At 36.3% G+C, this 15,026-nt stretch overlaps 1 pseudogene; it reads left to right on the top strand.

Annotated features, from left to right (window-relative positions):
* The first annotated feature begins 205 nt into the window (after nucleotides 1-205).
* On the top strand, nucleotides 206-2,011 carry LOC124991422 (ATP-dependent RNA helicase DDX3X-like; annotated as a pseudogene).
* Nucleotides 2,012-15,026: the final 13,015 nt, after the last annotated feature.

Genomic DNA, 15,026 nt, shown 5'->3' with positions numbered 1-15,026 from the left:
AGGAAAATTGGATATTAATGTCACAAGGGCAAATTTATACCCTTGCCTCACACCATACAGAAAAATGGAAGGAAAATGGATTACAGACAAAAATTTAAGACCCACAACTGTAGAGAGCTGCAGTTCTGCGGTGAGAGGGCCTTCACGGTGAACTAAGCACACTAACTCAGCAGCAGAAGGTTCTAGTTCTTTTTACTCTTCAGGAATGAGTCAGGTGGTGGTGGAAAATGCACTCGGGCTGCACCAGCAATTTGCTGCCCTTGACCTGAACTCTTCAGATAATCAGACTGCAGGAAGTACAGCTCGCAATGAGGAACAGAGAAGCTGCTAAAGGATTCTACAAAAAAGACAGTTCAGGGTGGATTTCTAGTAAAGATAAGGATGCTTACAGCAGTTTTGGTCTCAAAGTGTTTCAAAAGGGAAGTCTAATTTCTTCAGCGATAGTGGAAGTGGATCAGGGGGAAGGTTTGATGATCACGGGATTAACTTTGAGAAATATGATGACATATTTCTCAGTTGAGGCAACAGGCAATAAATGTCCTCCACATATCGTTTGTTTCAAGTTGGGAGAAATTAACATGGGAAACATTGAGCTTACTCATTGTAGTCCCCCAACTCCAGTGCAAAAGCATGCAATTCCTAATATCAAAGAGAAAAGAGACTTGATGGCTTATGCCCAAATAGGGTCTGGAAAAACTGCAGTGTTTCTTTTGCGTATCTTGAGTCAGATTTATTCAGATGATCCAGGAAAGGCTTTGAGGGCCATGAAGAAGAATGGAAGGTATGGGTGCCACAAACAATATCCAATCTCCTTGGTATTGGCACCCACAAGAGAGCTGGCAGTACAGATTTTTGAGGAAGCCAGAAAATTCTCATACCAATGGAGGGTTCATCCTTGTGTGGTTTATGGTGGTGCTGATATCAGTTAGCAGATTTGAGACTTAGAACATCAGTGCCACTTGTTAGTAACTACTCAGGACATCCTGTGGATATGATGGAAAGAGGAAAGATTGGATAAGACTTCTGCAAATACTTGGTGTTAGATGAAACTGATCGAATGTTGGATCTGGGGTTTGAACCTCAGATCTGTAGCACAGTCGAACAAGATATCATGGGGAGTTCAGATCCCGAGGGGTGAATACTCAAATCTTGCCCATTGCTTTTCTTTTTCTGGGATCCATTGTTTCCCAGAATTTCAATATTTGCTGTGTCTCCATTTAGGACTAATTTGCGATGGGGGAAGGTCAAAGTTTAGGGCCCAGCATTCAGAGTTTGCCGCTTTCCTTTAGGGCTCATTGTTATTATGAAAGGGTGCACTGGGAGAGGCTTAATGTTTGGCCAATTTCCCCTCTCTCCTCCCGAGCCACACTGTCCCTCCGTGAGGAGCTGTCTTTTAGGGTTATTATTTTCCATAACCCTTCAGCTTATACCAGTATCCATGGAGACCGTTCTCAAAGAGGTAAGGAAGACCCCCTACACCAGTTCCGCTCAGGAAAAAACCCAATTCCAGTGACTATGGCTATAGCAGCAAGAGGATTAGATATTTCAAATGGGAAACATGATATCAATTTTGATTTGCCAAGTGATACTGAAGAATATGTACATCACATAGGCTGTATAAGACCTGTAGGAAACCTTGGTCTTGCTACCTCATTCTTTAATGAGAGAAACATAAATAAAATATTACTAAGGATTTGTTGGATCTTCTTGTTGAAGCGAAACAAGAAGTGCCATCTTGGTTAGAAGGTGACTTTTGAACTCCACTATAAGAGTAGCAGTCATGGACATTCTAAGAGTAGATTTAGTGGAGGGTTTGGTGCCAGAGGCTAGTGACAAAGCAGTGATGCCAGCAGTTCCAGCTCCACAGCAGCCATGTGAGCAGCAGTCCAGTGGTGGAGGTGGTCATGGCAACAGCAGAGGATTTAGTGGAGGTGGCTATGGAGGCTTTTACAAGAGTGATGGATATGGAGGAACTTATAACTTCCAGGGGGTTGACTGGTGGGGTAAGTGAGCCTGCTTTGCATTAGGTCACCCTGCCAGACAAGCTAATATGGAAACCACACGAAACTTAGCCAGACTACACCTTGTGTAGCTTCAAGAACTCGAAGTACATTACCAGCTGAATTCTCCACTGAATTTTTTTTTTTTTTAAGGAGCCCAAGGCCAAAAGAAGAAATGAAAGGAACAACCAGCAGCCCTGTTCGGAAGATGGTTTGAAGACTTCATTGTTGTAGTTTGGATTAAGTCTCCTCCTGCTTATCTGTATCCCAAACTGCATTTATAATTTTATGACTGAGGATCATTTGTTTGTTAATGTACTGTGCCTTTAACTTTAGACAACTTTTTATTTTGATGTCCTGTTTGCTGAATAATACTCAAGATATCAATTGTTTTGACAAAATAAATTTACTGACCTTGGGCTAAAATCAAACCTTATCACACAGGTATGATACAACTTAACAAGAATCATCAATTCATTCATAAATATTATAAGGAAAAAACTTATGTGATAGCCCTCATTAGGGTTTTTTGATACTTGCAGATTGGGGGAAAACAAACAACAAACGTCTTGATGCATATCGATGGAATTAGTTTCTAATGTGGAAAGCTGTATTAGGCTAAGTTCTGATTTGCTCACTCTGTCCTGGATAGGTATTTAGAATCTGATAGTCTTTAAACAATCCATTGCAGTCATGATGAGGTGATGTATGAATACATGAACACATTCAAAGTATTGTTTTCAAAGTTAATGCAAGTAAATACAGCAATTCCTCTTTCACTGTTTAGGCAGATCGTTAATTATGAGCAAGCCAAATGTGGGCATACTATTAAAGGGAAAGTTTAAAGGTCTGATAACTTGAAATAGGTTTTTAGGAGAATTCATCTACTTAGACTTTTTAAATGCCTGCCATAAATGAAATTGAAATGGTAGAATGACTGACCACAGCAATGACCAGTCCTCATTAGGGCCCTGGATAATATTTGGTCTAATAATGCATACTAGTGTTGATGTTTTTTGGTCAAGAGTGTATGAACAGGAAGAATTATGCAGTAGGATTTATTTTAAATGCCAATTCACATTACTCTGTTCAAGTTGCATTGATATGATAAAATGGCTTACTCTAGGCTTTGTAAAAATTACTCCAGAAGAGTAACTAACTGAAATCTTTGCGATCACACAGGTTGGAAATAATTATTGAACACAGCTTGTCTAGGAAGGGGATGGAACTAAATTCTAAAATTTATTTGGGACCATGGGAATGATAGCTGGGAAGAAAACTATTTGCATATGACAGATTTCTAGATACTTTTTGCTGCTAGTTTTATGAGTTTATGTAATTGTTATTGAAAAATTTGACAAATTCTTTTTGTAAGCCTAAAAGCGATTCTTTGAAAGTTTAAAGAAACTTGACCAAAAGAGAGTACAAAAACACTGGCACTTGAATGCTGAATGTCACCGTATGCATAAAATTATATATTTTGGGGTAGTGTGAGCTTTTAATGTTAAGTCATATGAAACTCTCAAGTCAAATTAAGCAGACCTGACATTGGCAGTGTAGCCACAACTTTCTGATGTCAGTAAAAATGAAATTGGTGACTTGAAATTAAATCATGCCAAAGTTTTGATACATTTGTTGATATTAATGAAACACTTCAAATACTAACATAAAGTGTCCAGATTCTCAGATGTTTGTTGTGTGAGCTTTTTAGTTGTGTGTATTTTTTTTTCAGTGAATGTTTGGAACATTGTGATCCTCAAACATGTGGTTATCTTTGTTGTATTGACATAATCAGTGACTTGTACATTCAGCAATAGCATTTGAGCAAGTTTTATCAGCAAGCAATATTTTCAGTTAATACATTAAAGTTTTGAAAATCATGTAAGAATGGATTTAAACTTGCTGAATATAAAGATTGGACCTCAAGTCACTGTTGCTTTAGTAATTGCTTATTGTAGCTAGCACTGCATGTGCTGTGCATATTCTGATTGTATTAAAATAAAAAACTGAACTGCACATACACACACACACACACAAAGAACCACAGCTATAACATTTCTGGAAGGAAATAGAGGAAAAATCTTTGTGAACCTGAATTAGGCAAAAGGTTCTTAGATGTAACACAAAATGACTGTCCATCAATAAAAAAAATGATAATTTGGACATGAGCAAAATGAAAAACTTTTGTTCTTTGAGAGACCTGTTTGTAAGAGGATAAAAAGACAAATTACAATCTGGAAGAAAATATTTTCAAACCATGTATAAAAATTTTATGTCCAGAGACCCTGCATCTTATAGAAGAAAAAGTAGGTCTAAATCTTCAACTCGTTGGCTTAGGATCAGACTTCCTTAACAGGACTCCCACAGCTCATGAAATAAAAGCAAGAATCAATAACTGGGATAGATTCAAACTAAATAGCCTTCTCTCAGCAAAGGGATCTATCAGCAAAGCGAAGAGAGAGCCTACAGAGTGGGAGAAAATCTTTGCCACTCATATTTCAGAGAGAGCATTAATTTCCAGAATATATAAAGAACTCAAAAAACTCTACATGAAGAATACAAATAACCCAATCAACAAATGAGCTAAGGATATGAACAGACACTTCACAGAAGAAGATCTACAAGCAATCAACAAACATATGAAAAAATGTTCACCGTCTTTAGTAATAAGAGAAATGCAAATCAAAACTACCCTAAGATTCCATCTCACCCCAATTAGAATGGTGATTATCAAGAATACAAGCAACAATAGGTGTTGGAGAGGATGTGGGGAAAAAGGTACACTCATACATTGCTGGTGGGGATGCAAATTAGTGCAGCCACTCTGGAAAGCAGTGTGGAGATTCCTTAGAAAACTTGGAATGGACCCACCATTTGACCCAGCTATCCCACTCCTCAGCCTATACCCAAAGGACTTAAAATCAGCATACTACAGAGATGCAGCCACATCAATGTTCATAGCTGCTCAATTCACAATAGCCAGACTCTGGAACCAACCTAGATATCCTTCAATTGATGAATGGATAAAGAAGCTGTGAGATATATATATATAAACAGTGGAATATTACTCAGCTATAAAGAATGATAAAATTATGGCATTTGCAGGCAAATGGATGAAATTGGAGAATATCATGCTAAGTGAGATAAGCCAATCTCAAAAATCCAAAAGATGAATGATCTCGCTGATAAGTGAATGATGACACATAATGGGGGGTGGGAGGGGGGCAAGAATGGAGGAAGGAGGGACTGTATAGAGGGAAAAGAGGGGTGGGAGGGGTGGGGGGAGGAAAAAAATAACAGAATGAATCAAACCTCATTACTCTATGTGAATGTATGATTACGCAAATGGTATGCTGTTACTCCATGTACAAACAGAAACGACATGTATCCCATTTGTTTACAATAAAAATAAATTTTAAAAAATTATGTCCATAATACATAAATAATTCTTATAATTCAATGATTAGAAGCAAACCAATTAAATATGTGTTAGAATTCAACAATATAGAATAAGAATTATACAGCCAAACCAAGTGGTCTATATTCTGGAATGCAAGGCTTATTTAGCATCCAAGGATTAATTCGTGTGATAGGTCAACAGAATAAAGAGCAAAAACTACATGATTATCTCAGTAGACATAGAAAAAGCATTTGACAAACTCTAACATCCTTTCATGATAAAAATACTCCACAAAGTAGGGGTACAGGGAACTTCCTCAACATGATAAAGGGCACCAATGAAAGATCCTTGATGCTGAAAGACTGGATGATTTTCCCCAAGATCAGAAACAATACAAGATGTCCATCCCATCCCTTCTGCTTAACATTGTATTAGAGATTTTATCCAGGAAAAGTTGGAAAGAAGAACTAGGTTGGAAAGGAAAAAGTAAAGTTATATTTACAGGCGATATGACATGTACATAGGAATACTAAGAAATTCACACACACACGCACACACACACACACACACACACACAAACTAATGGCACTAATAAACAAGTTTAGCAAGATATGAGATTGATATGCACAAATTGATTACATATTTATATACTTTCTTTTTAAAATATGTTATTGTATTTTTCATATCTTTATTTTATTTGTTTATATTTATGTGGTGTTGAGATTCAAACCCAGTGCCTGACACATGCTAGACAAGTGCTCTACCACTGAGCTATAGCTATAGCCCCTATTTATATACTTTAAATGAAAAAAAATCTCAAATGAAACTTAAAAAACAATTGCACTTACAGTAGTATCAAAAAGAATTACTTAGAAATAAATCTAAAGAAATATTCAAGATGGTGGATTACAGAAAGGCTGCATTTCCAGTTTTTTTATGACCCAGGGTTCAAACAGTGGGAATACTGCTACTCAGTGAGATGCTAGGAATCTACAGGAAAACTACAAGTTCACAGGGTGGAAACTCTGATGCTGAACTTAACTTAGCCGAGAGACAACTCCTTGATCCATACACAAATTAACCACACTCAAACTTTAGCAATACTTGAATACAAAGGATGAAAGAGACAAAATCCACAAACTAATGATCAGGCCCCAAATAGGAACAGCTATAGAAGGGGCCCCTCAGATCCCATTCATGGACATTCACCCTACAGCAAAAACAAAGAGAATTAATACAAAAGCTGTGGATGCCACACCTATGAGAGGGTCTCAATCTAGATCATCTAGGTTACTATGGCAAAAGAAGGCTTTGCCCTAAAACAGCAAATACATAAGGGTGGAAAAGAAATCCATCCTAACAAATACATAAAACTTAACACAAGAATATCAGAAATATGAAAAAACAAAGTAACATGACACTTCCTAGAGTTATAATTCACCAGCAACTCCACACAGATATTGAAGTGGATGAAATATCAGATAAAGTATTCAAATAATGATTATAAAAATGATCAATGAATTCCAAGAGAACACAGAAAGACAATTGAATGAATTAAGAAAGTCAGTACATAATATGAATGAGAAATTTAATGAATAGTTAGAGATATTGAAAAAGAACCAAACAGAAATCTTGGAAATGAAAGACATAATAAATCAAATAAAATGTTCAGGTGAAATTCTATTAGAGTATATACCATGCTAAAGACAGAATTTCAGAGTTGGACAACAAAGTTGCTGATCTTGAACATTAAAGCATTAAAGAAAAGAAAATAAGTAAACATGACCAGAATATACAAGAATTCTGGGACATTAAGAGATCAAATTTAAGAATCATTGGAATTGAAGAGGATTGTGAGATACAGGCGAATGGCATGGATAACTTCTTCAGGAAAATAAAAACAAAAATTTCCACACTTTGAGAATGAGATGGACATCCAGAAACAGGATGCATTCAGAACCCCAAATAGACAAGATCAAGAAAGAACTTCTCCACAATACATTATCATTAAAATGCTTAAGATACAGAACAATGATAGAATTTTAAAAGCCTCAAGAAAAAAAAAAGGTCACATTTAAAGGCAAGCCAATCAGAATGACTTCTGAATTCTTAGCATGAAATCTAAAATCCAGGAGGACTTGAAAGAAAATAACTGTCAACCGATTGCTATATCCAGCAATGTTATCCTTCAGAATGGCAAAAGAAATAAAAACCTTACAAGATAAGAAGAAACTAAAAGAATTCATGATCCTAAACTGGCACTAGAAAAATCTTAAATACTTCACACAGAAGAAATAAAAACAAAACAAAACAAAAAAACAACCTAGAACACACAAATGGACAAATCTCACTTATAGAGTAGTTAAGTAAATGAGAAATAGGACCAAATTAAACATTAGAAATAAGCCAAAATGATGGGAATTAATAAACATCTCCCTATGATGACATTGAATGCAAATGACCTCAACTCTCCAATTAGAGCTAAATCTAAAAATAGCATCAAAAAGAATGAAACACCTAGAAATAAATCTAACAAAAATGTATAAAACATATTTTGAAAACTACAAAACATTGTTCAAAGATTTTTTTTTTTCTATGAAAAAAAAAAACCCTCATGTCCATGGAATGGAAAATGTAATATTGTTCAATGAAAATACTCTACAAATTGATCTATAGATTCCACACAATCTTTATCAGATTTCCAGGCTGGCTTCTTTAAAGAAAACAAAAAGCTGATTTAAAATTTCATGTGTAAAAAAAAAAAATCATGTGTAATTGCAAAGGACTCAGAATTACAAGAACAAAGAAGAACAAAGTTGGAGGATTCACACTTCCTGATATCAAAACTTACTTCAAAGCAACAATAACCCAGACAGTGTGGTCATAGTATAAGGAAGAACGTACAGCATAATGGAAGAAAATTGACAGTCTAGGAATAAACCCTTATTTTCAACAAGGGTGCCAAGGACACTCAGTGTAAAAACAATAGTTTGGGCCTCAATTGACAATGGATCCTTAAATATGATATCCTTAACTATGATGAAAGCACAAGCAATGAAAGAAATGAGATAAAATTGAACCTCATCAAATTAAAGAATTCAAAGAACATTGTCAAGAAATTGTCAAGAAATGATAACCCATAGAATGGGAGAAAATATTCTCAAAATTATTTATCTGATAAGGGACTTGTATTAGAATATACAAATAACTTGCATAATTCACTAATAAAAGGAAAACTCAATTAAATAATGGACAAAGGGGTTTAACCCATCTGTACCACAAAGGGAATGCTGGATGTGATTCATGATTGTACACAGATGTCTTAGTCCATTTTGTGCTGCTATAACAGAATACCTGAGACTGGGTAATAATGAACTGAAATTTGTTTCTCACAGTTCTGGAAGCTGGGAAGTCCAATATCAAAGTGCCTCCGTTTCTTAAGAGCTTTCTTGTTTCTTCACAACATGGCAGAAGAAGCCAGGCATAGTGGAGCACACCTGTAATCCCTTTGACTCTGGAGGCTGAGGCAGGACTATCACAAATTTAAGGTCAGCCTCAGTAACTTAGTGAGACCCTGTCTCAAAATAGAATATAAAACAGTTGTAAAGTACCCTTGGTTCAATACTCAGTACAAAAAAAAAAAAAAAAGCAGAAAGGCAGACAGTCGAGCAGAGAAAGAAAGAAAGAAACAGAGAGAAAGAGAGAGAGAACTAACCAAACTTTTTAAAACATTTTCTTAGTTGTTGATGGACCTTTATTTTTATTTATTTATATGCAGTGCCTCACACATGCTAGGCAAGTGCTCTACCAATGAGCCAGCCTGTTCCCTCTCCCTTTTTTTTTTTTTTTTTAAATAAGGAATCCACTCCTGGGATAAAGAATCTACTCCTCTAATAACACCATTAATCCATTCTGGGACAGACCTCTCGGCTTAATTACCTCTTAGAGATCTCATCTCTTATTACTGTTACAATGATAACTAAATTTCAACATGAATTTGAGAGGGAATAAACATTTAAGCCATAGCAATATGTTAGTATTGAAGTTCAGTAATGGATAATGGGAGTTTGTAATGGGTTGGATTTTATATCCCAAACAAATCTGTTAAAAGTCCTAAACTCTAGCACCTGTGAATATGATTTATTTGGAAATACAGTCTTTGTAGATGTAATCATGTTAAGATGAAGTCATGTGAGATTGGAGTGGCCCTAAATTCAATAAAAGGTGTCTTTATAAAGAAAGGGAGACTTGGAAACACACAGGAAGAAGATAGCATGTGAAGATGGAGATAGAGATTGGAATTATGTAGCTATAGACCAAGGAAGGCCAACTGCTGGGACCACCAGAAATAAACAAGAAGCAAGGAAGAATTCTTCCCAAGACCCTTCAGAGGAAGCATGGTCCTGATGAAATCTTGACTTTGAACTTCTCACCTCCAGAACCATGAGAGCTGTGTTACAACAGCCTTAAAAAACAAACACAGGGTTTGCTTTATTATTATTTCTACTTTGTCCATATTTGAATTTTTCAAAATAAAAAGCTTAAAAACAATAATACTGCCAGCCAATTCATTGACTTTCCTTGTTGGGGAGTAGTAGGGAGTGGCAGAGACTGTGGCTCATGCCCACAGAGGACACATGCTCTGTCTAAAGTAGGTAACTCAGCTCTGGTGAGTGGCACTATGGAATATAGACCCAGTGATGCCAGAGTTTCCAGTTTCTCAAAATAAACTGAGAATCTGTATTTTATGTGAGATATCCTGAATTGGAAATGTTTGTAACTAATTCAAAATCTTAAAAATTTGCGTGGCTTTTCACAGAAAACAGGGCAACTTAGTTTATGTTTGCACATACATGTGTGTATTAATTCTTTGAATCCCCTCACAAAAACAAGAGGGACTAAGTAAGATAACAAAAGAACACCCCCTACCCCAGTATATATAGCCTTTTAAGGTCAAGTAAGATTTCTGCTGATTGGATGTGACCCTTCATTAACACTGCGAAAATGGGTTTCTTTAGTGCATATTACATGTCGAGCACTTTGAAGATATTTTATAGGCTGTATTTCACTTAATCATTACAAGGTAAATATTTGTCAGGAATTTTTTACACATGAGGAAAATGAGGCAAGGAGTTTGTATCTTTCTATTCCACCATAACAAATGAGCATTTCAACATGTCTGCATTGGTAAAAAGAATGAGCTCTATTGGCTGGGGATGTAGCTCAGTGGTAGAGTACCCCTGGGTTCAATGCCTCCCAAAAAAGGTGGGGTGATGAGTAATATTCATGTTTAATTCATGGACTGACTAAATGAGACAGTGTATGGCATATGCTTAACCTATTTCCTGTAAATGCAGCAAGGAACTGGTAGATGTAAGTTATCTTTATTGTTACTTTGAAATACTATTGCTAGGCTCAGGAGTATGTTTCTTTAATCTCCTTCTAGTATACTCAAAATTTCTAACTATAAAAATTCAACCAACACAATCTTTCGAGAACTCTTGTGAAGGAACCTCCTGGAATTCTTTCAAAGCAAAGTGGTTATAACCATTGTTTTTCATGTATGATTACCATACATGTGCTTTTTGAAAAGCCATGTTGCCGAGCCCTTCTGGAGACTCCACGGTTGCCAAGGACAAGATTTCCTTTCCTCTACCACGTTCTGGTACAGGAACTCTGCACTCCTGACTCTTTAGAAATAGTTTTGCTCTCTTGAATCAAGACAGCAAGCCATTCCTGTTTTCTTGACTATTTCTTCCTGTATTCCCAGAATATGACAGCAAATGTCTATTGAGGTTTTTGTTTTCCTCCCAATTTAAGTCTGGGGTGGGTTGATTTTTGAGTAAATAAGGAAGATCCAGGGAAGAATCTGATGGGCTCAACTGAAATGTGTTGTCCATGGTGGGTCAATCAGCTGTAGTCAGGGTGGGTCATCTCAGCAGTGGTTTCTTGGGCACCGACTTACAATCAGAGACAAGGCCTACCAGCAATTGACAGTGTTATACTGCCCATGTAGCCAGGCAAGAACTGCTGGGATGTACCTGGTATTACCTGTTGATGCCAGAGATGACAATTATGGCCCACTGGCGACACTTCATTGGGAGATATTGCTGATCATTTTCTTTGTTTGAATATGCACCAAATTTGCAAATGTTTATCTCTAGGGATTAGGACAGAAGGGAATCATCTTTCCTTTCTGCATCTTTGTACTATTTAATTTTTTTCTGAAACATACTTTTTTTTAAGAACAGTTTTAGATTAATAGAGAAATCAAGATGCTATATTGAGAGTTTCCATATGTCCTGCATTCCATCCCTATTATTAATATCTTACATTATTAGTGATCCATGATCACAATCAATGAACCAATATTGACACCTTGTTATTAACTAAAGTCCATAATTTCTTGAGATTTTATAAGTTCACTATCTTCTCTTTTCTGTTCTAGTTTCCTCCAGGATATCACATTATATTTAGTTATCATTTTTGCTTAGATTCTTCTTAGATTCTTAGTACAGTTCCTCATACGTTCCTTGTTTGTGATGACTTTGGCAGTTTTGAAAAGTACTGGTTTGGTATTTTGTAGGATGTTCCACTCTGATGTATTTCTTATGATAAAACTGGGTTATTGTGAGGAAGAGCACAAGATCTCCATTTCTATCACAGTGTATCAAGCATACTTACTATGATCTTTTTTTCAGTACTGATGATCAAGCCCAGGGCTTCATACATGCTACCACCCCAACCTTTTTAAAAATTTTATTTTGATACAGGGTTTCACTGAGATGTCTCTGCTGGCCTCCAACTTGCAATCCTCCTGCCTTTGCCTTCCAAATAACTGAGACTATAGGCATGCACACCTTGCCTGGCTCACCATGAGTTTTCACTGTTGGTGTTGGCCTTGATTGCCTGGTTGATGTAGTGTTTATCAGGTTTTCTCTATTGTAAAATTACTCTTTTTTTCCTTCACTTTCCATATTTTACACTAATAAAGGAAGCTCCTATGTCCAATGAGTGGGAAACGATGCTACCCCTTCTTGAGAGCAGAGAATCAACAAAAAGTTTTTGGACTTCTTTTGTGTATTACTTTCCTAAGGCTATCATGGAAAATTGGCAAGTGATTTAAATGGAAATTTGTTATATCTGAGTTCTGGAGACTAGAAAATTGAAGTCAAAGTGTCAGCAGGGCTATGCTCCCTCTGAAGAGTCTAGTTCTTTTTTGCCTCTTCTTGCCTCCAGTGGCCCTAGTGTCTCTTGGCTTGTGGCAGCATAATTCTAACCTCTATCTCCACCTTCATGTCACCTTCTTCTATTTTCTTCTATGTCCTTTTCTTTCTTTATAATGACATCAATCATTGGATTAAGTGCCTACTCTAAGTCCAGTATGATATCTTAAGACCTTTTAACTAATGGCATCCACAAAGACTATTTCCAAATAAGTTCACATTCTGAGGTCCTATGCATATGAATCTTTTGGGGGAGGGTACTATTATCTCACTTCATTCTACATGGGAAATTTTTCTCTTCTCCACCATTTATTAATGTATAGTCATTTATTTGTATCATTCTGTCTAATGGATTTATTTTATACTTTGGATTATAATTTAATATTACTTTATTTTCCCCCTCAAAGTATTTTTACTCTGATCATTGGGAGCTCTTTCAGTTTGCTCTTGTGACATACTTTCATTAATTTTTTTAAGCACTTCCTTACTTTCTTGTACTCTAAGATGATCCAGTGTCATCTTATGTAATTCCTACCCCATTCCCTAGAATCAGTCATTTTTCCAAAGAGCTCTAATTCTTTTCACTGGAGAGTGGCATTAAAGATCAAGATCTAGTCACTTGAACTTCTCATAGCTACTTGTGTGGCACTTCTTTTAGGCCCTCTCAGCTGACAAAAACCAAACCAAATCAAACCAAAACAAAACAAAAAAAAGAATTTTACCAACTTATGTATGTATACATATCTTTAAATATTCCTACATGTCACTATATGTATCTGTTATGATAAACATGAGTTCATACTGATGTATCCAACTCTACTCCATTACCACATGGTTCAGTCTAACCTCATTTTGATAAATGTAAACTATTACTCCAATAGTGAGAAAGCTAGCTTACGCTATTTGACATCCATTTATTTAATTGTTCCATTCCATTATACAAGTTCAGCAGTATCAGCATTGTTAACCTGAATTCTCAGGAAACAACTTTAACAACTAGTGTACAATGCTTACGTGCAATTCCTTTTATTTTTAGTCTACAGAGTTCATTCATTCTAAAATTTTTTTTAGTTTAGCCATTTGTTGCTTTCTCTAATGCCTTTCAGTAGAATTGTACACATTCATACATCCATATAATTCTCTCGACACAGTCTGCAACTCTTCCTAGGATCCTTCAACTTCCTAGATGATTTTTTAAAATATACTTACATTAAAGTTAATTCTTTGTGTTATAAGGTTCTATGGGCTCTTACAAATGCAAAGCTTATCCACCATTGTAGTATCATATAGAATCATTTTACTGCTCTAAAAATCCCCTATGTTTTACTATTCATCCCTCACCCTGAATCTCTGGCACTTACTAATTATTTTATTCTCCACAGTTTTATTTTTCAGACTGTCATGTAGATGGGATTATACAATATACATAACTGTTTCATACTTGCTTCTTTGCGAAGTAATAAGCATTTAAGTTTCTTTCTTATCTTCTCATGGCTTGAGCTATTTTTTATATTGTTGAATAATACTCTATTGTATGGATACGCCACACTATGTTTATCCATTCATCTATTCAAAGACATCTTGGTTGCTTCCAGATTTTGACAATTATAAATAAGCTGGTATGAACATTTGAATACAGGTTTTGGTGTGAGATGCTGTTAATTTTGGGGGAACTTGGAGTCTGGTTTTATGCCCTGCTGATTCACACTGTTAGCTTGTGTTTGAAAAATGTCCTTCACAGGTTTGCAGTTTGATCATGGTCATTCTTTGGCTCACAGAGATTATCCCTCTGGCTTGGAGTCTCCTCCTCCATTACCAGAGTGTGACTGCTCCACACACTGACAGCTGTTGCCTTCCTTGGAGCATACCACTCATATCTTATGTCCCACAGCTCACTCTTTCTCTGCCTTGCACTTGGGGAATTGCAAACTGAACTGCTTACCTCCTCTCTCAGACCTACACATAGTTCTTTATTATTCACTCCTCTATTTGGGGCATATGTCCCATCTCTCTGAGGCATGTGTCCCTCATCTCCCATACCTTTCTCCATGTCCCTCTCCCCATATCCCATCAGTTATCAAGTCTGTGGATTCACCCTAAGATCTCTACTTCTTCTGTTCTATTGCCATTGGTGTTCCTCAGGGGAAACTTTTCTCCCACCATTTGAACTTGGTGCTTCAGAAAAACCAAGATATTTCATGCCTCTATAATTTCATAAGCTGTTCTTTCTTCTAGGGCATATTCTTTCCTTTCATTAACTGCCTGAGAAATTCATACTCATCTTCTGAAACTCTGCTTAGGCATCTATAAAGTTTTGCTTACTTCTGTTTATACTCTTGCTACTCATTGTAGTCCATCACCTAGAAATTAGTAGAAATGAAGAATCTCAGGTTCCACACC

Source organism: Sciurus carolinensis, chromosome 8 (assembly GCF_902686445.1).
Source record: "Sciurus carolinensis chromosome 8, mSciCar1.2, whole genome shotgun sequence".
Classification (NCBI taxonomy): domain Eukaryota; kingdom Metazoa; phylum Chordata; class Mammalia; order Rodentia; family Sciuridae; genus Sciurus; species Sciurus carolinensis.
This window is presented reverse-complemented; position numbering and strand designations above follow the sequence as displayed.